The sequence below is a fragment of the Heloderma suspectum genome, chromosome 14 (assembly GCF_057233095.1).
Source record: "Heloderma suspectum isolate Gila_16-S chromosome 14, 16-S_ref, whole genome shotgun sequence".
NCBI lineage: Eukaryota > Metazoa > Chordata > Lepidosauria > Squamata > Helodermatidae > Heloderma > Heloderma suspectum.
In genome coordinates, this window is record NC_139471.1 from 6751261 (window position 1) to 6776664 (window position 25404).

At 46.1% G+C, this 25404-nt stretch overlaps 1 long non-coding RNA gene across 1 annotated transcript in view; it reads right to left on the bottom strand.

Moving 5' to 3' along the window:
• The window catches only part of LOC146335640 (uncharacterized), a 36084-nt gene extending 13197 nt beyond the window's left edge, over window positions 1-22887 (bottom strand). The window contains exons 1-2 of the long non-coding RNA XR_014785866.1: window positions 22585-22887; window positions 17400-17847 (exon numbers count right to left, since the gene is read on the bottom strand). This is a non-coding gene — a long non-coding RNA (uncharacterized LOC146335640). The remainder of the gene's footprint in view (window positions 1-17399; window positions 17848-22584) is intronic.
• Between the last annotated feature and the right edge of the window lie 2517 nt (window positions 22888-25404).

Sequence of the window (25404 nt, forward strand, 5' to 3'; positions counted from 1 at the left end):
CCTTTTCCTCTCCATTTTATCCTCACAACAACCCGGTGAGGTAAATTAGGCTGAGAGTCAGTGACTGGCACAAAGTCACCAGTGAGCTTCACAGCCAAGTGGAGACCCAGATTTCCCGAGTCCCAATCCAACACTCTAACTACTACACCACACTGGCTCTCAGCATGGGTTGACATAGGAAGGAAGGGATGGTGAAGCCCATGTCCACAAACACAGCTGATCCAACATAAATCTTGATCCAACCCAACATATATTATATTTGCTATAGTATTGTGCCTTGCCATATGTGGGCTATGTCTGCAAAGGCAGCATATAAATACATTTATAAATAAATATTTATAATTTATAAGTTATAGGCCACCCTAAAGCCAACATCCTCTGGGTGGCTCGTAGGGATTAAAACAAAGCAAATTACAATAAAACAACAAAATACAGTCCATAACGTTAACTTGATATATACCCTGCCTTTCTACTGAAAAATGGCACTCAAGGCAGCTTTCTTTCATTATAAAGACACAAGTCACTTTAGAATAGAGAAAGGCGTGGGGGGCGGAATTCACAGCAACAAATCAATTTAAAATGGAAGGCAGAATAATGCAATCCACAGAGCTAAAACAGTATGTATTTATTTAATTCCTGCCTGAAACCCTGGAGAGAAGCTGCCAGTCGGTGCAGACAGTACTGGGCTGGATGGACCCAGATTCTGACTCAGTCTAAGGCAGCTTCCATTGTCACCTGTGGTGGGTCTCCCAAGTACACAGACCTACCACATGGCATGTCCTTGATTGTTATTAAGGGACAGTCTCTCCTTCCTCTCTCAGGATTCTGCTCCACTTTGGGGCCACCAGCTAGTGTTGACCATGGGAAATAAGAAACCTCAATCTTATATTCAGAGCCAGTGCCAAGGGTGGGCATGAGTGGGCAGCTGCCAAGGGCCCACCCTCAGCAGGGTCCCACTGGGGATGGGGTGGGGGCAACCTGGACATGCTCTTCCTCTTTCCCATCGCAACATACTTGTTCACCACCCTCTCACTTTGGCCCAGAGAATGGTGGTGGTGACAAGGAGAACCAGGAGATGCCACAGCCTACTTGCTCCCTGGTTCTCTGCCTATCAAGCAAGCAAGTGATAGCAAGGAGGAGGAGGAGGAGGAGGAGGAGCTGGTGATAATGGTGGTGAGAAGGGAAAGGGCCCATTGGGGGTACACTCAAATTGTGTGTGTGTGTGTGTGTGTGTGCACACTCCCTCACCCCCTGAAAACACTTGCATATCCATACTTCCATTTGCTGCCAGGTGCACATCAGTTCTAATGGAAACGACAGGAAGGGGAAAGATTTTAGGTTAGGAGCTGAAGAATATGTTTGTAATGAGTGAAGTAATTGAATAAATGCTGACAATTTGATGTGGAAAATGCCTAATCAGCGAGTTCTGGAAGGTTGAGTTGTACTTTTTTTCCATCCATCCTTCCTCCCTCCCTCTTTCTCCTTTTACACTGGGATACACATTTATTCTCTCCCAAGCAGGTGATCTGTTCAGCAATAAGAGGGGAGGGGAGCCAACTTGGATATTTATACACACATGCTTTCCTTTCAGGCATGCATGTGCTGGTTCCCAAATAATTGACCCAGTTATGAATATATTCTGCGCTTGTCATGGGAATATTTAAAAAAATAAATACAAAGAAAACCCCCTTCTCCTTCTCAACCTCCTGCCTTGTTTTCTGGGCGAAACCCAGTGGAATGGCTTGTCAGTAGCTTATCCAGTTCTAGTATGAATAGCCACATGAAAAGGGTTGGGGGGAGGCTTCAGAATCTGCTCAAGCAATAATCACATTTTAGAAGATGTATTTTCAAAACAGTAAACAAAAATAGAAGCCACTTCCCAATCAACTGTTTGGAAACAAAACAAATTCACAGGAGGCACGTGGTTAAGAGCACCTATGCGAAGCCCATGCTTGCTCATTAATTCAGTGATTCCCAAATTATGTAGCAGGGATCTGTGTGGCTCAGTCATGGTGCCCCCGCTTTGCATGCAGAAGGTCCCAGATTCGATCCCTGGAATCTCCAAGTGGGGAGATTTTAAGGGACTTTAAGGGACTTTAGAGCAGCTGCCAGTCAAGTGTCAGCAATAATCCCAGTCCTCATTGTTTAAATAAAGGGCTAATTTCAATAGGAACATAGGAAGCTGCCTTGTTCTGAGTCAGACCCTGGGTCCATCTAGCCCAGTATTGCTGACACTGATGGCAGTGGCTCTAAATTCCCTTAAAGATAAAGTAAGATCCCAGTCCTCATTGTTCAAATAAAGGGCTAATGTAAATAGGAACATAGGAAACTGCCTTCTGCAAGGTGAGGCCTTTTAGCCCAGCAGCATCGTTTTCATTGGAGAGAGGAACATAGAAGCACAGGAGAAGCTGTGTTATACTGAGCCAGACCCTTGGTCCATTTAGCCCACATTGTCAACACTGACTGGCAGCTATGGCTCTCCAGAGCTTCAGGCAGGATTCCTTTCTAGCCCTACCTGGAGATGCAGAGGATCGAACCTGGGATCTTCTGCCTGCAAAGCATCTGCTCTACAACTGAGCTATGACTCTTGCCCCTCATATAACCAGATTCATCCATGGATATGTTCACTGCTTCCTGGCAGCAGTTTGCACGGCTGTAGAAAGATATTTGGTCCTGCTGAGGGCCAAATACTGTGCAATGCCATTTTAGCCATTATCAATGGCATGAATGGCTGTTTAAAATAAAATTGCAGACACAGGGGGAGTCCACATCATAACCCTGGTGCAGGGGGTGGGGTCAGGTGTTAATCTTTTGCCTACTGCTGCGGTCTCATTCAGGGTTTTGCCCCATTTGAGGGGGAAGTGAACAATAAAATGGGCTGGAAGGAGCCCAGTGTGGACAGCACACATTGCTTTGCACTATTTGGGGCAGAGGTGAGAAGAGAGGGGAGGGGGGTTACTGGGGCAGCAGTGGGGATTCCTCCCTCCCTCTCTTTTATCTTTAAGTTAAAGAAAAAGCTGCCAACACTGCAGCAGGAACTAAGCTTCAGCTGTTGCTGCCATCCTTCTTTTCCAGGGTACCCCTGGGAATGATGCTAGCCTGGAGAGAGAGAGAGAGGGAGAGGGAGAGGGAGAGAGGGAGAGAGAGGAGGAGGAGGATTCCTCACCACTGCCATGGCAAACCTCTCCCCACTGTAACTGTTTCAGGGCTTGAAATGGGCCCTGGAACAGCCACGAATGGGGCAGAAAGTGGGGCCAGCTGTTTCAGGCCTGCCATCCCTGGTTCTACTTTGCTATTTTAATGCCTACACTCCACTGGCTCTCCATAGGGTGGACCAATTATGCATTGCTCCAAAAAGAGAAAATGCATCACCCAAAGAATGGGCAAAAGAGGGCAGTGATTTGCCTAACATTTTCATAAGGTAATTTACATTTATAGATACAAATTTACAAATAATTATCATTATTTGAACAGAAATAATACAACCCACATCAGAATGGAGGAGAGCATGACCAGGTGAGGGGAGACTATGACCAGGTGAGCTAGGTGCCTCCTGCTCAGTCTAAAGATTTCAGAGAAATCTGCAATGGAATCAAATGAATTCAGATTTCTATGAACCCAACCCATGGATTCTGCAGCAGACCTTTTCCTAAGTCGCACAGATTCCACAGACTTGCGGACTAGGTTTTTTGCTTTCCGGAATTTTACGCACTTTTGATTATAGAAAACCAGACAACCCATCTAATGGAGGACACCTTCAAATGGCGGGCTGTCCTCTGGCAGCTCTGCAAAGAGAGGTTTGTCCTCTGTAAGATAGGACACCTGACCACATTTTGCCTCTCGAGGAAAGGAAATCATCTCAGAATGGGCGAATGAGGAACATTCAAGACCAGCAGGATCCTGCAAACGTCATCCCTGAATCAGCTGAAGCAAAACAGAATCCTGGTTTATTCCTCCTCCCAGCTGTGTACCAGAATGGGAGGGGGGGTGAGCCTGAGCCATCACTTGGGCTTGTTCAGCTTCAGCATCAAGGCCCCCACTTGTTCTCCTTTCTTAGGGTAATGTATCTTTCAACCACACTTGGACTGGACAGTCCTTCAAATAGAAAACACATTCAAATACAGGACTGTACTCTGTAGGATAGGACATATGGCCACCCTATGAGACTCAACTAATTTAATTTATTAAATTAATTGGCTAGATTAACCCATTGTTATGAATCATAATCAAAGCCAATCTCACAGCATGTAGTTATACTACCAGGATGAATTCACACTATTACGGACATTGGTCTGGCCATATCCTTTGTCAGGCAAAAGCATGTTAGTGGCAGTGTGATAGCCCCCAATGGGGTCAAATGGCCAGGAAATAGTTGGTGTGAGCTTTAGTGTTCTAAAAGAAAAACATCAGACCCTAGGAGAAGGTGACACATCTTCCTTCCATCTACGGAGGGGGTGGGGGATGATCTGAGGTTTGAGTGTGCAGAAATTGGAGTATGAAACAGAGATACATAGAATGAGAGAGTTCAGCTGGGAGCTGTACAGTATCTTGGGGTGCAATGAGTACTGCTCTCTGGAGATCTGATGTGGGCAGTGTTGTAGTGGAAGCAGGTCTCACAAGGTCAAGCCACTGTGACTTTACATTAGCAAGGATGCTGACATTGAACAGGTTCACATAATCACTGCAGCCCACTGTGGCTTATTTAAACCAGGGTGCGTTTCAGGTAGGGATGTCTCTCACTGGGACATCTGGTTCTTTGGGAGCTCAACAGAGTTCCACAGCATGTACACTTTGTGTTTGCGAGCTGACCTGCGGGCTGTTCCCTGAACTTCAGGAACTTTTTTGCACATTTTTAAAGGTTCTACAATTTGTGTAAATTTCTGAGCCATTGACGCAAATTTCAGAGAAATTTGTGCAAATTACAGCCGAATGTGTGCAAATTGTGCAAATTCAGCCATAATTTGCAAAAATTCAACCATAATTTGCACACATTGCTCAGAAACAAAGTTCAGGGTGCTGAACCTAGGAAAACTCACCAAATTTCACCACTCACACAGATTTCTATGACACTGCAGTGCGTGCTGGTGGCCATTTTAAATATTTAACCCCTAGCAGGATTTTGCCTTGGTTTGTCATTTCATCTGAAGTTGGGGGGCAGGGGAGGTTTGAGGGTTAAACAACCCTGAAATAACTCTACAGCAGACCATGACTTTCCAGACCATGTCTGGAAAGCCCTAAGATATGCACTTATTTGGAGCAAATGTAATATTTTTTGAATACTAGTGGGATAGGAGAAAGAAAGAGAGAATCAGTGGAGGCTGGTGAACCAGCTAGAACTCTAAAGGAGGTAGCCAAGGTGCTGAACCTATCCCCAAAATGGATTTGCCACCTTGGAGAGCTCCTTTGGAGTTCTGGCTGGTTCCTACTAGAACCCAGAATGGAATCACAGCCCCACTGAAATTGGAACCACCACCCTCCACTGGACAGAACAGGCAGACAGACAGACAGACAGACAGTCAGACAGACAGACAGAGAAATGGCTTGAGAATCACATCCGAAATAGCCCAAGTGTATTGGGCTATATCTTATCCTAAATCTCTGCATGCTTCAGTAGTATATTTTGGCAGATGGTATGTGTTCCTTGAGAAATACCCACAATAATTGGATACCAAGAATTACAAGAACACATGCTTTGTCTAACATACATGTAGGTCTGCAGATCAGTTATAGTCGCCCAGAAGACTGTGGCAGTCTTCTAGCAAATTTGTGCTTCTGGGGCATTCCAAGAGTTGAGCCTCACCCAGGCATCCTCTCCGAAGCCCAGGTCATGTATATTGTGAAGGGAGTGCACCTCATTTTGTGGGCTGGGTGGCTGGGGGGGAATCAGGAAATGTATTCATCTGAGAAGCACCACAGGTCAGTATTTAATGTGTGGGGCAACCTTTCTTCACACAAATGCTGTTCTTTCGTGATGACTGAAGCATTAATTTTCAAATCAGCGACTGGGGTGGGGGTGGGGTGATGATGGATGCACAACACAAATAAAACAGATATTTTTCCTCCTCTTGTAACTTGCTGTTGCTCTGTGTACATGAGTCTATTGCATGGCAACTGCATTCACACTTCTCTATAATAAAAGATCCTAGCAGATGGGCCCACGATTAAAGTCTATCCCCATATTTGCATATTTATTATTCATGCCAAGATGGCACTAAGCACACCCGGTAGGAACAGAGCTGATGCCAAACACAATCTTTGAGATTAATGAAGAGGCAAAAGGGAGCGTTAACCTAGGACTCCCAAACTATTAGGCTAACAGTCTTTTATAGCAGGACTAAGGGACCAAGAGAATTCCTGGACACACACAGGAGCAGTAACGTACCTCTGTGCAGGCTCAGGAACTAACTGAAGGAGAAAAGAAGGAACTTTCCAGTGAAATGGCCACCCTGCAGATCTTACCAAGGCAGAAATCATAGGCCTCAGAGAGGCAAACTGAGGTCAGTCCCAAAATGCAGGGCTGGCAGATTCAGAATGAGAGTTGGTAGGGCAAAGGAACCGGAGAGAATAAAACTGCCATTACTGTACTGCCAGTATAGAAATCTATGGTGCAACCACACTTGGAATAAAGTGTGCCGTTCTGGTCACCACACCTAAAAAAAGATATTGTAGAGTAGGAAAAGGTGCAGAAAAGGGCAACTAAAATGATCAAGGGGCTGGAGCAATTCCCCTATGAAGAAAGATTACATCAGCTGGGATTGTTTAGCTTGGAGAAAAGGTGAGTGAGGGAAGACATGACAGAGGTATACAAAATTATGCATGGTGTGGGGAATGTGGATAGCATTTTTTCTCCCTCTTATAATACTAGAACCCAAAGGGGTCATCTCATGAAGCTGATTGATGGGCGATTCAGGACAGAAAAAAAGGAAGGTCTTCTTCACACAGTGTATAGTTAAACTATGGTATTCACTACCAGAAGATGTAGTGATAGTGGTGGCCACCAATCTGGATGGCTTTATAAGGGGATTAGACAAATTCATGAGGGGAGAAGACTATCAATGGCTCCTAGTCCTGATACCTCCAGTATCAGAGGCAGTATGCTGATGTGCATCAGCGCTGGGGAACATGGGCAGGAGGGTGCTGTTGCAGTCATGTCCTGCTTGTGGGTTTTCCATGGGCAGCTGGTTGGTCACTGTGTGAACAGAATGTTGGACTAGATGGACCCTTGGACTCTTCTTATGTTCTTAAGCTCTTATGAGAGGGGTTTGAAGAGGTACTGAAGGAAGCAGCATGAAGGTGGAGGAGAAAGTGAAAAAGGACCAGCTGCAGCTTTAAGAGGACCTCCAGCAAAGTGCCTCCCCTATGGAGTAGCCACTTAGACATTCCCTCCCAAAAGGAAATGCACCCCTGCAAAATGAAAAAAAAATAGAACCAGAGGTGCAAAACATGCGGTCCAAGAGCAAAATTCTGTCTGCCTGGGGTCCCAATCTGGCACTCGGGAGTTCCCCAAATAACCCCACCCCTTTTCCCCTGACTGCCAATCATTTAATGGTTAACCGACTTCTGTGCAGTTTTTTTGTGCATGCAGCCCCTGACAGCTTCTCCAAAAAGGAATTTGGCCCTCAGTCTAAAAGAGCTTCCACACCACGTCATAAACAAATAAGCCGGCGCTTCAAATCCTCATCCCACATTTTGGGCTTGTTTTCGTCAACCTGCTCCACATATTTAATTTCTTGTACTATCTTATGACTTATTCTATCATTTTCCTTCATGAATTCTACCTCTGGAGTTGTTCTCTATAGACTTGGAAGTCCTGTGAGTTATTTTCCACTGTTATGCCTTGAAAACCATTTCCAAGGAGTACCACCTTCTATCAGAATCAGCTCTTCTCTCTCCCCTTGCTTGGTAAGCACCAGTGGTAGATGGAAGAAGAAGTGTCTTAGTAAACACATTTATAGCAGCAAAAATTAAACAGAGGTAATGTTAAGTATGTAGAGATCGTTTAAAGGGAAATTTCTCAGTTCCTTTTAGGGCTTGCTTGCATCCCCAGCAGGGAAAATAAAAATGATTCGAGGGTGTCTTAAACTTGTGTAATTTGCACTTTTTCGGCCCCTGAATTTGCTCAGTGATTCCATCCCACTAGTTTCAATTTGCAATCAAATGTATTATTTTGTATCAAATGTATTAATCACATCCATTCCTTCCTGATTGCAAGTAGTGCAGTGTCCTTTACTGGAGAGGAGGTAGAAAAGACAGCGATTTGTTTAAATAATATTGGGTCCAGGATAGATAGAACAAGTCCAGATGCAAGCAGTCTGCGGTGGATGCGTGTTGAAGCTAGTGTCAGCTGCAACGCGATGAACCATGGGATGGGACATTACTTGTTGTGGTGCAGTGGTGGCTGGTGGCTCTGATGTCAATGGAGGTAGCGAATCTGCTCCAGGTTTCAGTCAGAACCTGTCAGAACTCTAAGGGAGCTATCCAAGGTGCCTGGATAGCTTCCTTAGAGTTCTGAGGGGTACTGACTGAAACCCGGAGCAGATTCACCATCCCCACTGACATCACAGCCACCAGCCTCCACTGTTGTGGTGTCATTAAGGTATGATTGGGGGTGGGGGAGCCAGATGTCTACAGCCCCACTCCCCAAAATAAGCTTACCACATTTTCAAAGAAGTAATAAGTATTACTGTCTAAAGCAGGGGTGAGGAACCTCTTTCACCCCAAGGGCTGAATTCTATTTAGGAGAAGTTTGTGGGGTAAAACTTCCAAAACTTGGGGACCCCAAGCCAAAAGGGAAGGCTCCCAAGACCATTAAGTCCAGAGTCTAAAATTACTTAGTTGCACCACTGCCATGGTGAACTCCCAGAGAAATAAAATCGCCTGTTTTGACTCCATTCCTGGTACTGCAAAAACATGTGCAGACCACCATCTACAACCTAGAACAGTATAATACCATCTGAAAGACACTCAGATAATTCCTAACAGTATAATCCTATGTTTACTCAGAAGTAAGGCACTTACCCCCAGATAAGCATGTATAGGATTGCAGCCTAAATATTGCTGCAGTGAAGCTGTTTACCAAATAGAGAATACTTGCTTTTCTTGTGCTTTCTGAATGAAGCAGTTATTTCTACCAGCTGTTGCTCAGCTGAGATTATTACTTGACATTAATTATGAAGAATTATGAAGAGCCACATGGGTGACAAAGACTCAAATTGTCACCTGACCTTTCCTGTGATTTTATGCTTCTGCAGGCTTTTCTTAATTTGGGCCTTTTCCCATAGCCACAGCTAAGATGAAGCATAAACTGTTAGTAACAGCATAACATTTTTTAGCACGCCTAGCCAATGTCTGAAGAAAATTCAGTTCAGCTAATGACTTTGGATACAAGTCTTCTCTGGGGTGGATCTAAACTTGCTGAGGTCAATAGAATTAACATTGATAGCTTCGTGAAAAATGGGGAAGTGATCGCATCCTCAACAACCAAAAACAACACAAAACTTTCTCATGATTGCACATCATGTGCGGAGTACAATTTGTTGCTTCTTCTGTGTTCCTCTTTTGAACAAAGAGCAGGCAGACATTTTTTTTAAAGGTGCCATCTTATGCAGGTTTAGATGGACAAAAGTCCTACAACTTCCAGTATTCCCCATACTGGGAGCAGTAGGACTTTTCTCTGCCTAAGGGCGCAATCCTATTGGGATGGTTGTAAGCCTGTCTCTTCACCTCTACGCACTTCCCAGTTTGTATTTTGGCTAGATGGGCTTTTTCGCCCATCTAGCTGGGCTGCATCAGAGTGGGAGGGAGGAGGCTGGGGAGACCCGAGGGTACATCATAACCAACCACCCCAGTCCCGTCCCATCCCCGCCCACCGGCACCCCCCCCCTTTCCCCTCCTCTCCAAGCTCCCTTTTGCGATCTCAGAGGGGCAGCCAGTGCAGGTCTCTCTGTGCTGGCTGCGAGGGGCAGGGCAGCTCAGACCCCTGGCTCCAAGGTCGGAGTGCAGTCTCTGACTTCGGATCCAGGAATCCTACTATCCTATGGCCCCCCAGACTCTGTCTAGTGGCCATAGGATTGCTCCCTAAACATGCATAGGATTGCACCCTGAGAGATAAATGATATTGCTCAACAGCCTGATCCCATGCATATTTTCTGGGAAGAATATGTCCTGTTGAGTGCAATAGTATTTTGTTGTCTATAGAGCTGTCTTATACCAGGTCAGAATAGAGTCTATCTAGTCCAGGGGTGGGGAACCTGGCCTGCCCGGGCTTGCAATCTGGCCCTCCAGATGGCCATGCCCCCTTTCCCCCACCACCAATCATTGTGTAGTTTACTGGCTTTTGTCCCCACCCCACCCCCATTCTAAAAGGTCAAAATGCCTCTCCTAAGGCTTAGTTACTGGCAGGAAGAGCTTTAAGCTAAAGTATGTTGGTATTTGGCCCCACCCCTTTTTCCCTTGGCCTACCCACCACTGGAATGTGCCTACCACACCAAGAGCTTCTCCAAAATGGAATTTGGATCTCCTACTGATAACACATCCTTTTAAACAGCAGATGCCAGGGATAGAACCTTGAACCTTCCACATGCCACAGGCCCTCCCTGAATTTTATACATTATGCAGAGGCAAACCATGTTTTTTTAAACTCAGAAAAAGTTTTATTATAGTTGAAAAAAAAAAGTTGTATTATAAAATCCCCAATAATTATTTGGAATAAATCCGTTTAGGTTTGCCACAGGAAGAGTACTCACTAGGATACCGAAGCCCAGTTTCCCTGACAAAAGGATCTGTATGATACATGTGTTCGAAAGATGTGTTTATTGCATTCACATTGAGTACGATCAGCTGAAAACAGAATATTGGCTTGCTGGTGTTAACCGCCTTGTAACAGTTGGATTGTTTGTACTTGTTGCTGCAGCGGCTAAATTGCATCAGACGCTTTTAGATGTTAAAATGACAGGTTGTTAGCGTGATCAGGGTGTGATGGCTTGTTTTATTCTATGGACTGATGTTTCAGTAAGTGTGTGTGTGTGTGTGTGTGTGTGTGTTAGTAATAACCATTCTGAATGGACTATTTGGGTTTTTTATTTTATTTTCTTCTGCTTTAGTCATGCTCTGTGGTTTCAACAAGAGAATTCCATTTGATTTGCCATTACACTTTACATTTCCAGATCTTTACCCCTTCACAAAAGTGCATAGGAAATAGAATGCAGGCTTAATGTTATAGTTGGTATAGTGCAGTATCAGTGGACAGCAGTGCAATCCTACACATGTCTTCTTAGAAGTAAGCCTCAGTGCATTCAAGAGGTCATACTCCCGGGTGAGTGTATATCAGCTCTGCTGAACTCAACGAGGCTGGCGTCTCGGGCACTTGCTGAAGGCTCACACCCCAGCAGGGTCCCGCTGACAAGAGCCCCCTGGACTTGCTCCTCCTCTTCTTCCCCTTTGCAATCTGCTTGTTCACCTGCCTCTTTCTCTGGCCCAGACAAGGGTGGTGGTGAGGAGGAGGAGCAGGAGATGCTGCAGCCTACTTGCTCCCTGGCTCTCTGCCTGTCAAGCAAGCAAGTTTTAGCAATCATGAGGAAGAGGAGGAAGTGCAGCTGGCCACAATGGTGGTGACAAGGCAGACTCACTGAGGGAGGGGGACCATGGAGGGTGTCTTGTTCAAGGGCCCTCAGAAGCCTGGAGCCAGCACTTCATGGGACTAAGCTACAGATCAGAACATCAGCTTGAATCTCACCTCTGCCATGAACTTACTAGAACAGACTCCCCCCTCCAAATGTGATGGACACAAACTCGCATCATCCCCAGACAGCATGGCTGTGATGGAATTGCAGCCCAACAAAACTGGAGGACACCAGGCTGGGGAAGGCAGAAGCAGATGGTCTTTGCGCTTAGCTTTGCCATCTGCAATCTGCAATATGGGGGATAATAATAGTGACCCATCTGACAGGGTTGTTGTAAGGATTACAGTTAGATAATGCATGTGAAGCCCTTGGAATGTTCAAAAGGGGTATACAAAATGATGAAGATGCTGATGATGGCCACATTTATATTGCACTTTCCTGCAAAGAGCTGAAGACAACGCATTTTATCCTCACAAGAACCCTGCAAAGTAGGCTGACAGATAGTGACTGGGCCAAGGTCACCCAGGGAGCCTCACTGAACCTGTGTTTCTCCAGTTCATGAACAGCACTCTAACCCAGAGTTGGGGAATGTATGAACTTCCAGATGTTGTTAGACTACAACTCCCATCATCCCTGACCACTGGCCATGCTGGTTGAGTCTGATGGGAGTTGAAGTAACACAACATCTGAAAGGCCACAGGTTCCCCAACCCTGCTCTAACCAGTACACCACACTGTCTCCCTACATTGTCATGAAACTTGAGGTGCAACCGAGCCATGGTTGCAACATTACTAAACATTACATTATTAAATACCAAACTTTACTGGTAAATTATCAAGGTGCAGATGAAATTTGGTCAATTAGTGAGGGCCTTCAGTTAGCCTTGAGACTTACCAGTAAATGTCAGAATTTTCTAACATATTTTCCCCCTCCAAATCTTGGATCTGCATTCACAGAGTTTCTGGCATTTGCTGTAACAAACACATGACTAACTGCCTAAATAGTAAATCAGTGGCAGTTATAGCAACTGTAAAGTTTGCTAGTGTATTCATGACCATATATACCATCACTGGTAATGGAATAGCACTATATTATACACCCAAACAGTTCCTACAGGTGTTATACTGCATCTCACTTGTTGTGCAGCCCAGCTGCAAAAATGATTGAACAGGTAATTTTATTATTCATGTGTGTGTATATAATATAATATACACAAAGGTGGGACTTGCAACAAAATTAGTGTGGAGTGCTCCTGTTCAGGGTCAGAATCCAACTGTGGCATTCTGTTTGCGCAAATGATATTGCGCTGGCGGAAACGAGGTTCCAAACTATGCGCAAGAGAAGAATCCAACTAAAGTTATGTTTGTGCAAGTGTGGTTGTGAATGATGCTTGTGCAACCAATTGCAAATAACTCTTGTGCAACCGCTTGTACAACTCCTTTCAGAATCGCTTGCACAAGGGTAATGGTCAACCACTTGTGCAACGGAAAGATTTAGTGGAGCTCCGCTAGCGCAATTCAAGTTTGCAGAATGACACTGTTGGATACTGCCCCAGGATTCCAGCCAGCCACCCTTTTCCAGGTGACTACATTCCAACCCCGCTTTCCCTGGTTTTCCACTTGCCCTCCCATGGCTGGCTTGGACATGCTGGGAATTGTATTCAAACACATCTGGAGGGCAGCAGGTTGGGGACAGCTGAGTAAGTGAGTGTGTCCTCCTGTCCTTCTGTAGCACATATGTTCCATCTCAACAGCATCACGATGCAAGCCAGTAGATCTCAAATGCATCAGGCTATATAGCTACAACGCCCCCCCTCTCCCGCATTCTCAACTGTATAAAGTGTTTTTCACAGTTGAAAATGTGTTAGAACAGCTGCGAAAAGTAGCTGCACTTATCGTTAGGTGTAGAGACCATTATGGAGCCTATACATATACCATGGCTCCCTAGGCCCTGGGAACATCCAGGTTGGATCACTGCAATGCATTGAGATGCAGGTCTGCCTTCAAGATGATTCAGAAATCCAGTTAGTGCAGAGAATGCAGCTGCCAGAATTTTAACTGGTGTAGCTCATTTGGATCATACCTCACCAGTTTTAAAAGAGCTTTACAGCTGCCACTTCACTTCCATGCACAATCCAAAGAACCAGCTCTCATCTTCTAAGCCTTAAATAGCTTGGTGTCATGTTTCCCAACCCTAAGCCTTTTCAGCAGTGGAGGCTGGTGGCTCCAACTTTGGTGGTGCTGTGAATCCATTCCAGGATTCAGCCAGAACCAGCCAGAAGTCTAAAGGAGCCATCCAAGGTGCTGAACCTTAGCCCCCAAATAAGGGCTATTTTCAGTCCAAGTTTCAGTCAGAACCAGCCTCCATTGCTTTTCAGGGTAGAAGAGAGGGCTATGATGAAGACAAGGATCAGCTTCTCTTCTAAGGAAAGGACAGTTGTGCGGCTCTGCATCACATTTTGTGTATCACATGTTATGCTTTACAGTTTAGGTATCCATTGTATGCATCACATGGTAGGTGAATGCATTCCAGTGGTGTGAGTGTTGATGGTCAGCAAGGGCATGAGCTATAGAGTATTAGGGGTCCCAAGAATCCTGCCATAAACACTTTTGGAGACTGGATGAAGAGGCCCTTATAGACTGTCCAGAGTGACTAACTGTAGTGTTAGCAGCTACAAAATCCTGTGGAATAACAACTCAAAATAGCATACAACATCCTGTGGAAACAGCTTGTGGCCTATTTACCCAGGGACCTTGCCCCATCAGCAATAAGACTGTTACTGACTTGTTGGTCATTGTATAAAGGGCAGGACAATAAGAGAAAGCATCTGCACACTGAATCAGTACTCGGGAAAATGTATATAAAGTAGGTGTAACAAAAGTCCCAGTCGGAGTGCCCAGAACATCAGAAAGGTGTGTACCTTGGGACCCAACAATCTCTGGAGCACAGTCTCACTGAATGGGGTTTGGCCTCCCATTGTAGTGAGTGGTGAGTATTTATTATTATTTATTTATTGACAATATTTGTATATCACTCCACATCCAAAGGTCTCAGAGCAGTGAACAGCAGACAGCATAAAAGAATAAAAACACCATGTTAAAATAATTAATATTCTTTAAAAGAAACAGAGTTCTGACAGAGTTTTGATAAACCATGGCTGGCCACTCAAGGAAGGCCTCCCAAAATAACAATGTCTTCAGGGGGTGCTGGAAGCAACACAACGTTGGTGCCTGCCTGACCTCCAAAGGCAGGAAATTGCATAGGAAGGGGGCCACCACACTGAAGGCTCTTTTCTTTGCTCTGATTAGATTATTATGATAAGACAGGGACAAATTTTCATGTCTGCATTGGTTTGCATACAATTTCTATATGCAGTCTTTGTGAGTTAAAAAATCAGCTTAAGATTAGAAGAGCTCTTGTGGGCAGCCTCATTACTCCAATTCTTTTGGAATTGGTCTGATTGGGCTGATCCCTGGTCTGATTGGGCTGATCACCCTAGATCAGGCAGCTTTGGGTCACACAGTCAGTCCTGGATTCAGGACCCCTTCAGCCAGAAGACATGTCCTTGCCATCATGTCAGAGTCAGAGGAACCCCCAGCAGAACCTCCATCTCCCCAGCCTCGCAGAAGTCTGAGGCTGTAGAATCAGGGGAGGGCCCTTCAACAGTTGAGCCAGCAACTCAAGAGGGAGTGGAATTAACCACACTACAGATTGTGGCTGCCTACATAAGGCTTCAGTTGGCTCCACCTTGCTGCTGAGACAACATCCTATGTTTCTAGTAGGAGAGTGCTCCAACCAGTAAATCTCACCTGGAGCTATCCATGGTCCTGTTGCAGCTGCCCTTTACACAAGAGGGCTTTTGCCTTTACCTAGCTTGCTATGCCTGATGCACTTAGCTTGACTGGACTCTACCTCCCTGACTCAACCTCAGCTCCCTTGAACTGACCGTTTCACATAGATTGGATCTACTTGCTCAGATGTGACCCTGTCAGATGACCTTAGTTTCTCCTATGACCCCCAAGCAACCACAGAACAGGTCACTTGGAACCTGGCTACATGAAGTAACACCAACCTCCATATCAACCTGCCCAAATGTAAAGGCTATCAATAACCTTCTCCGAGGACCTCCACCATTAGAGGTGAGGCTGGCATCAACAAGGGACAGGGGTTTTTTTGGCTGCGGCACCCCCAGCTATGGAATACATTCAACACGGAGGCCTGCCTGGAACGAACAGTGTTGTCCTTTGGGCACCAGGCAAAAACGTTTTATTTTTATTCACTCAGGCATTTTAAATAACTGTTTCTGATCTTTTACATGCTGCTTTTATTTTTGGGTGGTCTGTTTTAGTATGCTGCCATTTAGGTTGTTGTTGCTGTTGTTATTCTTGTATTGTTGTATGGGGAGGGGGGGTTAAAAATATTTTTAAATGTGTTGATATCCTAAACTTGATTCAAGAAAAGTTGCTTCAGGGGCTGCATCCAATTGGCACCAAGGCTTAATTCCCATGTTGGAAATGTAATGTTGGAAGGAGGTAATAGTGACAATTACTGATATAGCTGTTTTTTGCCAAGTTGCAGAGGCTCAGAAAGAAAAAAGTTTTGTTTCATTTGTAGCTGCTCAGTATGGCAACACTGAGATTGCATCTGCAGCTTAATCGAACCTCACCACTGCCATCTCTGCAAAGATCTACCAATTACGTTGGTTGCTTTTGCTTTTTCCATATTTATCCAGCCCAAACAGTAAAACTAGACAGCATGATATTACCACAGCTGGGGATGTTCTCCTTATTTTATGTTCTCTGTGGTTTGAGAGCCACTCAAACATGGTAATCTGGTGGTTTTACTATGCACCAAACTCGGACATGGAAAATCTGATGGTTTTCATTATGCACCAAACTGAGACAAGGCTGTATTCACCTTCACCAGTCTAGACAAAAACACAGAATCCGGAAGAAAGCCAACATATGACCCAATCATGCTATAAGTCAGATGGGGAACGGAGGAAAGCCCATTAAGGGGACAAAGCTAGATCAATACTAACAGCAAGGAGTAGGATTTTAAAAGTCTTTCAGTGAAGTAAGGCAGAATCATCCCAGTCAAGTCAATGGAAGTGATAGAAGGGGGAAAGAGGAGCCCATCTTAGGGAAGGACTTGCAACTGTCAAGTCTCCCAGTATGACATAACATGTCCCAATTGCTAAGTTTGAAAGCTCATCCAGTTTGATGAGGTATAAGAAGCAACACAGCCCACGGGGGCATAGGAAGACTGATGAGCACGGTAGGAGAGGGGTCGATTGTATGCCCTCTCCATTTCTTCCTTTTCTTCTTTATAATCCTTTGATGTGTAGTAGCAACTTTAAAAGGCATGATGTATTACACTTCTACCAAAGGCGGGGTGGATGGGGGGAGACTGAGTGAGCTGGGGTTACATACACAGGCCTACTCCTGCTGCCCCTCTCTTATTTTGGCCACTAGGAACAGATTGGAAATATTTTTTCTATTTCAACTAACCGCAGTTCATTGTAACGTCTGGACTGGGAACTGTGGTTTTAACTATGGTTTATCTGAACAAGCCAGGAATGTACACCGTGGTCTGAAGGTGGCTTGCTTGGAAAGACTATATTTAAAACTAATCACAGTTCATCCCAATAATGACAAACTACAGTAAGTTGAAAATGGAATAATGTTTCCAATCTGCTCCATACAGAGGCAGCAGGAGAGGAGAGAGTAGTGTACATACCGGACCATCCTGTCCTTATCATGTGGAACAAAATCCTACCTTACCAGGATCTGTCCAGATCAGAAGATTCAGATTTGCAGGGGAGCTGTCCAATAAGGAGTTGCAGGGACCTTCAGCTGAGCTTTATAGTTGGTGTTGCTGCTTTACCCTTTCTTGGCATGTCATCTAGGCCCTCCTGGAAGAGATGATCTCATGCTCCCAAATGGGCACTGTGCCTCCAGCTCTGAGCTTGTAGTTGGGTGGGCCACTTCTTCTGGGTTCCAGGGTGCAATCTGGGTGGGTCTGGAGCAAGGGAAGGAGACCAGTCAGGGAATATTCATACTTCTTAAGCCAACCTGTGGCCTCTTCAGGCAGGTTATCTTCCCAGGTTGTGGGCTCAGTAGGATTAGTGGTGTCTGTTGACTCCCCTGGAACTTCCTCAGCACTAGATTCAGCAATAGGATCCTCGTCTTCCTCTGAAGACTCATGCAGTTCAGCGCTGGTCCCACTAGGGTAGTAGAAATGACATTGAGGCTTATTCACATAGCACCAAACCATTCTTTAGTGTTACATCTGAACACAGCCTGGATCTCAATGCTTAGCCTGTCCAGAGTAGGGATGGATGAAAGTCCCTTACCCTATCCCGCAGCTTGCTTCGCGGTGGGGGGGAGGCGCTCCGTCCCTCCCCCCGAAATTCTGGGCGGGGGGAGGCACCCCATCCCTCCCCGCCAAAATTCTGGCCGGGGGGGAGGCGCCTCGTCCCTCCGGCCAAAATTCTGGCCAGGGGGAAGGCGCCCCATCCCTCCAGCCGCGAATCTCATCTTCTGCCGGGACGCAAATAGCAGCGGCTGTGGCCGCCGCTGTTTGCATTCCTGCAGTCAGCCATGATAGGCTACGTAAATCCTTACGTAGCCTATCACGGCTGACTTTGGGGGGAAAAAAGTGCGTACGCAAATGGCGGCGCCCATGGGCGCCGCCATTTGCGTACGCGTTCCCCCCCCCCGTTTGCATCCCTGTAGTCCCATTTCCCCCCGTTTGCGTCCCTGCATTCAGCCACGATAGGCTACGTAAATCCTTACGTGGCCTATCATGGCTGACTTTGGGGGGAAAAAAGTGCGTACGCAAATGGCGGCGCCCATGGGCGCCGCCATTTGCATTCCTTATTTGGGCACATGTAGTCTACGTAAACATTTATCTAGACTATGGCGAAAATAAGGGCAACACTATTTGCGTTGCCCTTATTTTCACCATAGTCTACGTAAATGTTTATGTAGACTACACATGCCCAAATAAGGAATGCAAATGGCGGCGCCCATGGGCGCCGCCATTTGCGTACGCGTTTCCCCCCCCCCCCAAAGTCAGCCGTGATAGGCTACGTAAGGATTTACGTAGCCTATCACGGTGTTTTTTTAAAATCTAGCCGTGATAGGCTACGTAAATCTTTATGTAGCCTACCACATTTGTTGTTGTTGTTGTTGTTTTACAGTGAAATGGCGGCGGCGGCAGCCGGTCGGAAGACTGGCTGCCGCCGCTGCTGAACCGCCGCCAAACCGCTGACGGGAGCCGCCAGTGCCAGGGACATTCACGCAAGGTAAGTCCCATCCCGGGGGGGGGGGGGACCGTTTCTCCACCAATTTCGGGGGGCCGAATGCTTTGGCATTCAGCCTCCCCGAGATTCGTGGAGAAATTCTCTGACATCCCTAGTCCAGAGGTGCTGGAGTTATTGGATATTCTGGCCTTTCGCTCTATTGTCCCAGTAGGCCAGAAGCCTGATAAGAAGCAGTTTTGCCAGCAAAGGCACAGGGGTGTCATGAACCAGGACCCTGGCCCCGTGTATTTGGAAGAAGGACCCACCCTTTGTCCTTGGAAGAAGAGGCTCTGGAATTAATGGGTCAGGAAGAGGATTCAGTCACAGGAAGTCACCATGAGGCATCTACCACTCCAGGATCCAGTTCCTCAGAAAGCCTCCAGAGGTCAGCTCCCCTGTGTCCAGAGGAGATTGCATTGCTGTCTTTGGACTCTGAGGACTTTGGTCATGAGAACACTAGCCTGCCACAGCCACTCCTATGTCATCACAGTTTGAGGTTGCTAAAACAGACCAGGCCCCATTAAGACACAGAGCTTCAGTGAGTGTGGAGGTGGGGCCAACTAGCCTAAATGCACCCAAACCCTTATTGAAGGCTCAGTCTTGCTCTGCCTCTTGTTGCCTCTAGGGCTAGCACCACTCAGAGCTTTCCATAGTGCTGAAACTTGCTCAATATCTGACCCATAGTAGAATCCTGCAACCCAAACCACAATGAGGCAGTGCAGGGCCTTGACAGTACCCTAGGATGGAAATGATAGGAGGAGGGACTGGGAGATTTATATCCTTAAATCCTCCTTCCTGTTCTTCTGCTGGGCCCTAATGCACACCTGGTCCTTCCCTGGCCTCTCCTTGCTCCTGAGTGGACCCCTGAAAATCCAGCCAGACAAGCATTTCTCTGCCAGCTTGGACATCTTGCTGGGAATGACACCACCTCTGCTCTTGGTGAAATGGGGGTAAAACAGGAGAGTCTGGGGTTGATGTGGGAGCCCAAGTGAAGTGTGTGGGGTCATCGGGCTGGCTAACTTAGGCTGCTTGACTGTGACAGCAGGTTCTTCAGGGTCCCCAGTTGTGCTGGAAGTCTCTGTAGGGTCCCACTCCCCTTCCTTGGATGAGGTCCCCCCGCCAAAGTCACGGTCAAGCTGGACTTTGACTTCTGTGTTTGCATCTCCCCCTATTGTGTCAAGCTGATGACTTCTTCCCTTTTCTCATTGTCAGTAATCAAGATTCCACTGGCAGAACCAGGCTGACAATCTTGCTGAAGAATGGAACTGGAGGGAATTTCACTGAGCATCCCATAGATGAACCAGCTCTGTGCATGATGAAAAATAAGTCAATTGTATGGCAGAGGAAAAAATAGTAAAGAGACATGATTCTGATGTATATAAATCAGGGGCTCAAAAGAGGCTCTTGTATGTAGTCTGATCTATAAAATAAAAAATTGACTTCAAAATCCAGAAAAAAAACACCACTCTGACACCCTGAATGAAAAATACCCTTATGTTTTCCCATCTGATCTTCGGTCTCGGTCCAAAATAGGTGCAAAGGTACATCCATTGTCACCCTATCCCCCAAATAGGCTCAGCACCTTGGATAGCTCCTTTAGAGTTCTGGCTGGTTCTGACTAAAACCCAGAATGGATTCACAGCCCCACCAAAACCGGAGCCACCAGATTCCACTGGAGACAAGTAACTTGTCCAAGAAACTGAGAACGAGGCAGAAGTGGAGTCTGAACCCCATACGCCAAACCATATTGCTCTGGGCACTCCCTAACACCCTCAGATTCCTTTCTTCTTTGCGGGGGCAGCTGGGCATGCTTTGCACTGAAGTGCTGGGCTGCATGCCGCCACCCACACCCCCATTTTTACTTTCTAAGAATCCCTCTGGGGCCCGCGTAGGGACCAGAGATATTTTTGGAAATAAATCTAGTGCTTGAGGCCAGCACTTTGCAGCATGTCAATCTCCTGGTTGTTTAAAAAATGTTTTAGTTAAAAATTCTAAAAATAAAATAAAAATCAGGAGGAGCAGATTGCCTGGAGCAGGACAGGACACCACCTTGGAGACCCCTGCAGTACACATTGCCTGTTTAAAAGCTTATACTGTTTGCAGGGCCAGTGTCAAGGGTAGGCATGGTTGGGCACCTGCCAAGGGCCCACACTCCAGCAGGGGCCCACTGACAAGAGCTTCCCCAGAGTTGGTCTTCCTCTTCACATTGCAACCAGCTTGTTCACCTGCTTCTTGCTTTGGCCCAGACAATGGAGGTGGTGAGAAGGAAGAGCAGGTGATGCTAACTGCTGACTTGCTCATTGGCTCTCTGCCTGTCAAACAAGCAAGGGTAGCAATGATGAGAAATGAGGATGAGGAGCAATAGCAGCTGGTGACAAAGGTGGTGAGAAGGCAGATGCACTGAATGAGGGGGCTCATGGAAAGTGACTTGGCCAAGGGCTCTCAAAAACCTGGAGCTGGCACTGATTATTTGGAAGCTGAAAACCCCATGCTGGAGTAAACATCCTAAACGATGTCTCTTCCTAGCAGACTTGGGAGTAGAGTTGATGAAACCTTGGGTTGAGTGAGTCTAGAAAGATAGCTAGCTTGCATGGGATGTCAAGACAGGCAGCATCATAAAAGGAAGCCCTTGCCAATGCTGACACCAAAAAAGAGGCAGGTGTCATTTCTGTGGTTGAAGCAACGACAGAAAATCACAGCAACCATGTGCTTCATGTAACCATTTTTTAAATTTTATTTATTTCATTTCTATACTGCCCAATAGCTGAAGCTCTCTGGGCGATTAGCAAAAATTAAAACTTTCTCTCCAACTCATCCAGTTGTGAAATGTGTTAATAGGCTTAACACTCTTCCCAGGTGTCTTATTTTTATGGCTCTGTTTGGGTACATTTGACCCCCAACCTGGACTGAGACAGTAAATCTTGCTATCGACCAAGGACACATCTGTATTCTTTAATGCTATTTTTGTTCTGGTCTGTTATAACAGTGGAAACAATAAAAGAAATTTAGGAAAAAATGACCCTTCCTTCTAACAATGGCTGGTCATTTTTGTTTCTTAAATTGTAAGCTGCCTTCGGCTTTCTGCAATATCAAAAAGCACCTATCTTAAAGTTTTAGCACTATGTAGATCAATTTAAATTTATTCAGTTCTAAGGCAGATGATTTAACTCAGGACTACAACTCCCATCATCACCAGGCAGCATGGCCAGGTGGCCTCCATGCTCGTGGCTGTACTAGCTGCAGAATGATAGGAACTGTAGCCCAACATATTTGGAGGGCACCAATTTGGGTACAGCTGAGTTAACAAGCAAAGGGCTGGATGCGCCCGATCTTGGAAGCTAAGCAGGGTCAACCCTGGTTAGTACTTGGATGGGAGACCACCTGGGAATCAGGCTTCCTGCACTGAGCAGGGGGTTGGACTCAATGGTCTTGTAGGCCCCTTCCAACCCTATGATTCTATGATACTATGAAACCTAACTAAAAATTATTGAATTGAATGGCAGTCCTATGAAGAAATGGAGAAAAGTGCTGGACTGATGAAACTACTAACTAATAAGAGCAGTTAAATCACACACAAATTCTCTCTCTCTCTCTCTCTCTCTCTCACACACACACACACACACACACACACACTAACATTCTTCTTCCGTTACTCACCTATGTGCAGGAGGTTTACCCGATTTCATTGACGCAGTTCTTGGTCTCCTTCTGTTGAAATTGCCAGGAAAGGAGCACCTGCTACTTCTCAACAAAAAAATAAGTCACTGCACGTAACAGGGAAAGAAAGCAATAGTTTTTTAGGCAGCAGCACTGGGATCTTTGTGTGTTCGTTAATATTCAGCAGACATATCACTGAAACGTCAAGCCAGAGTTTAAAATATAGCACTGCAAACGAGCGATTCTTGAGATTCTGCTGTTAATTGTGAAGATCTTTCTTTTCTTCCCCCACCCCCTTTCTATAAGGGCAAGGAGCAACTTTTATGTTCTGAACTAATGAAGTATTTTTTTGTTTCGTTTTGTTTTCACACAATGGTCTGATGAGTATCATCATCTGCTGCTGCTTTAGGCTACATTTGCAATAATGTAGAAAGGGAACGTTCTGTGCAGAGCCCACGTCAAGTGTCAGCAAGGTCAGGCACGGGCGGAAGGCCCACACCCCAGCAGGGGCCCCCTGGCAACAGCCCCTTGGAGGTGCTCCCCGACCTGAGCTTTGCAACCAGCTTGTTCCCATCTCTCGCTCTGGCCCAGACAATAGTGGTGGTGAGTAGCAGCAGCAGCAGATGCCATGGCCTCCTTGCTCCCTGGCTCTCCGCCTCTCAAGCAAGCGATAGCAATGATGAGAAAGAGGAGGAGATGCAAGAGCAGCTGGTGACCATGGCAGTAAGAAGGGGGGTTCAATCAGGAAGAGGGGCCATTGGGGGTGTCTTGCCCAAGAGACCTCCAAAACCTGGAGCTGGCACTGCTTCAACGTCATGAGTCCACTTCCCTCTACCTTTAGCATATCATTTGGCATATATGCAGGGCTGCCATCACACCTAGCACCCTTCCACAGCTGCCAGGGACCCAGAAGCCCCACTTTTGATGCCTGCCCTGGACTGCCCTTTTCTTGGCCTTGTCAACTTAGCCACCATTTTAATTTCCCACAACATCCTGAAATGCCACCATGCTGGGGGCATTGTGGGAACTTTAAATGTCAGCTACACCCAGCCTCCTGGCACTACTCCAAGGCAGAGGAGGTTTGTGTCTCCAGTTTCGGTGGGACAGAGACTCCATTCTGGGTTTTAGCTACAACGAGCCAGAAGTCTGAAGAAGCTATCCAAGGTGCTGGATGCATTTGGGGATAGGGTCCAGCACCATGGACAGCTCCTTTAAACTTGTCACTGGTTGTAACTAAAACCCAGAATGGAATTTCTGCCCCACCAAAAATGGAACCACCAGCCTCCTCTGCTTGGAGAACTGTTTGGCTGTTCACTACCAGCAGTTAAGTCCAGCAGAGCTCACTGACAGGGGGCAGAGGAGCACACTAAAGGACATGTTGCCCGGAGCCCTCTCAGTCCACTGCTGGTCCTGCTTATATGTTGAAATATTGATGCCAAGCAGCACTGATCCTCTTGTTTATTAATTAATTTAATAATTTAATTGATAAATAAATAATAATAAATTAATTGATAATGAATGATAGAGGTGTACAAAATTATGCCTGGCCTGGAGAAAGTGGAAAGGGAGACATTTTTCTCCCTCTCTCATAATACTAGAACCCAGTGGAGCCATCCCATGAAGCTGATTGGTGGGAGATTCAGGGCAGATCAAAAGAACTCCTTCTTGGGTATAGTTTAATCATGGAATTCACTTCCACAAGATGTAGTGATGGTCCCCAAGTTGGATGGCTTTAGAAGGGGGTTAGATAAATTCCTGGAGGAGAAGGCTACTAATGGCTACTAGTCCTGATGACTATGTGCTAACTCCAGTATCAGAGGCAGTATGCTTCTGTACACCAGTTGCTGGGAAACATGGGTGGGAGGGTGCTGTGGCACTCCTGTCCTGTTTGCGGGTTTCCCATGGGCAGCTGGTTGGCCACTATGTGAATGGAATACTGGATTAGATGGACCCTTGGTCTGATCCAGCAGGGCTCTGATTATGCTCTTATTGGGAGGCAGAGTGGCCAACCACAGATCTGAGATAAGGATTCCCTTCCTCACCTCCTCCCTAAGTCCCTAGTAGCCTCCAGGTCAGAGGACACCCAAGCCTCCACAGACCTAACTGGGAACCTCCATATGCCATGTGCCCTCTTTTACAGAGGATAGCCCTCTGTTTGAAGGGCTGCCAGAGGTCTGTCTTCTATCTTGAAGGCATCATCTATTTGAAGGGCTGTCCAGTCCAAATCCAGTTGAAATAAAGAACCATCCAAAGGAAGAGCTGGGCCTTGAAGCTGCCCATCAACAGACTGAGCAAGGCACAGAGGTCACCTAGTCAGTCAGTGAGATGTACTGTATTTCTGTTTAAATTATAATTATTTTTAATTTTGCATCTATACTTATACATTAGCATTTGTACATTTCGTGCAAATCAACTTTTGTCCTCTTTTATTGACAAAGAATTTCCTCTTTTTTGGTGATTCATATGTTGCCACCCTTTTGTCCAGTCATGCTCTACCCACCTCCAGACCACACATGGATTGATACACCTGTAGCAGGTGTCCCCAATGTGGATTACCCCCTGAAACATTATAGCACCAGGTTCTTGTTCCTGTAGAGGTGTCCATCACTTGGTAATCCGGCCCTTTTGGTGGGCTCGATGGAGTTCTGTGGGGCATTTGTATTTGCAAGCCGAGCCACAGGTTTTCCCTGAACTCTGGGGACATTTTGCATATTTTTTGTGTGTATGTCGGCTGCAATGGTCCCCAACATGGAATTTGCATTTTTCACAGCAGCTGCAGACTGGGTCGTCATTTTTGTTGAGGCGCCTGAGCTCTTTAAT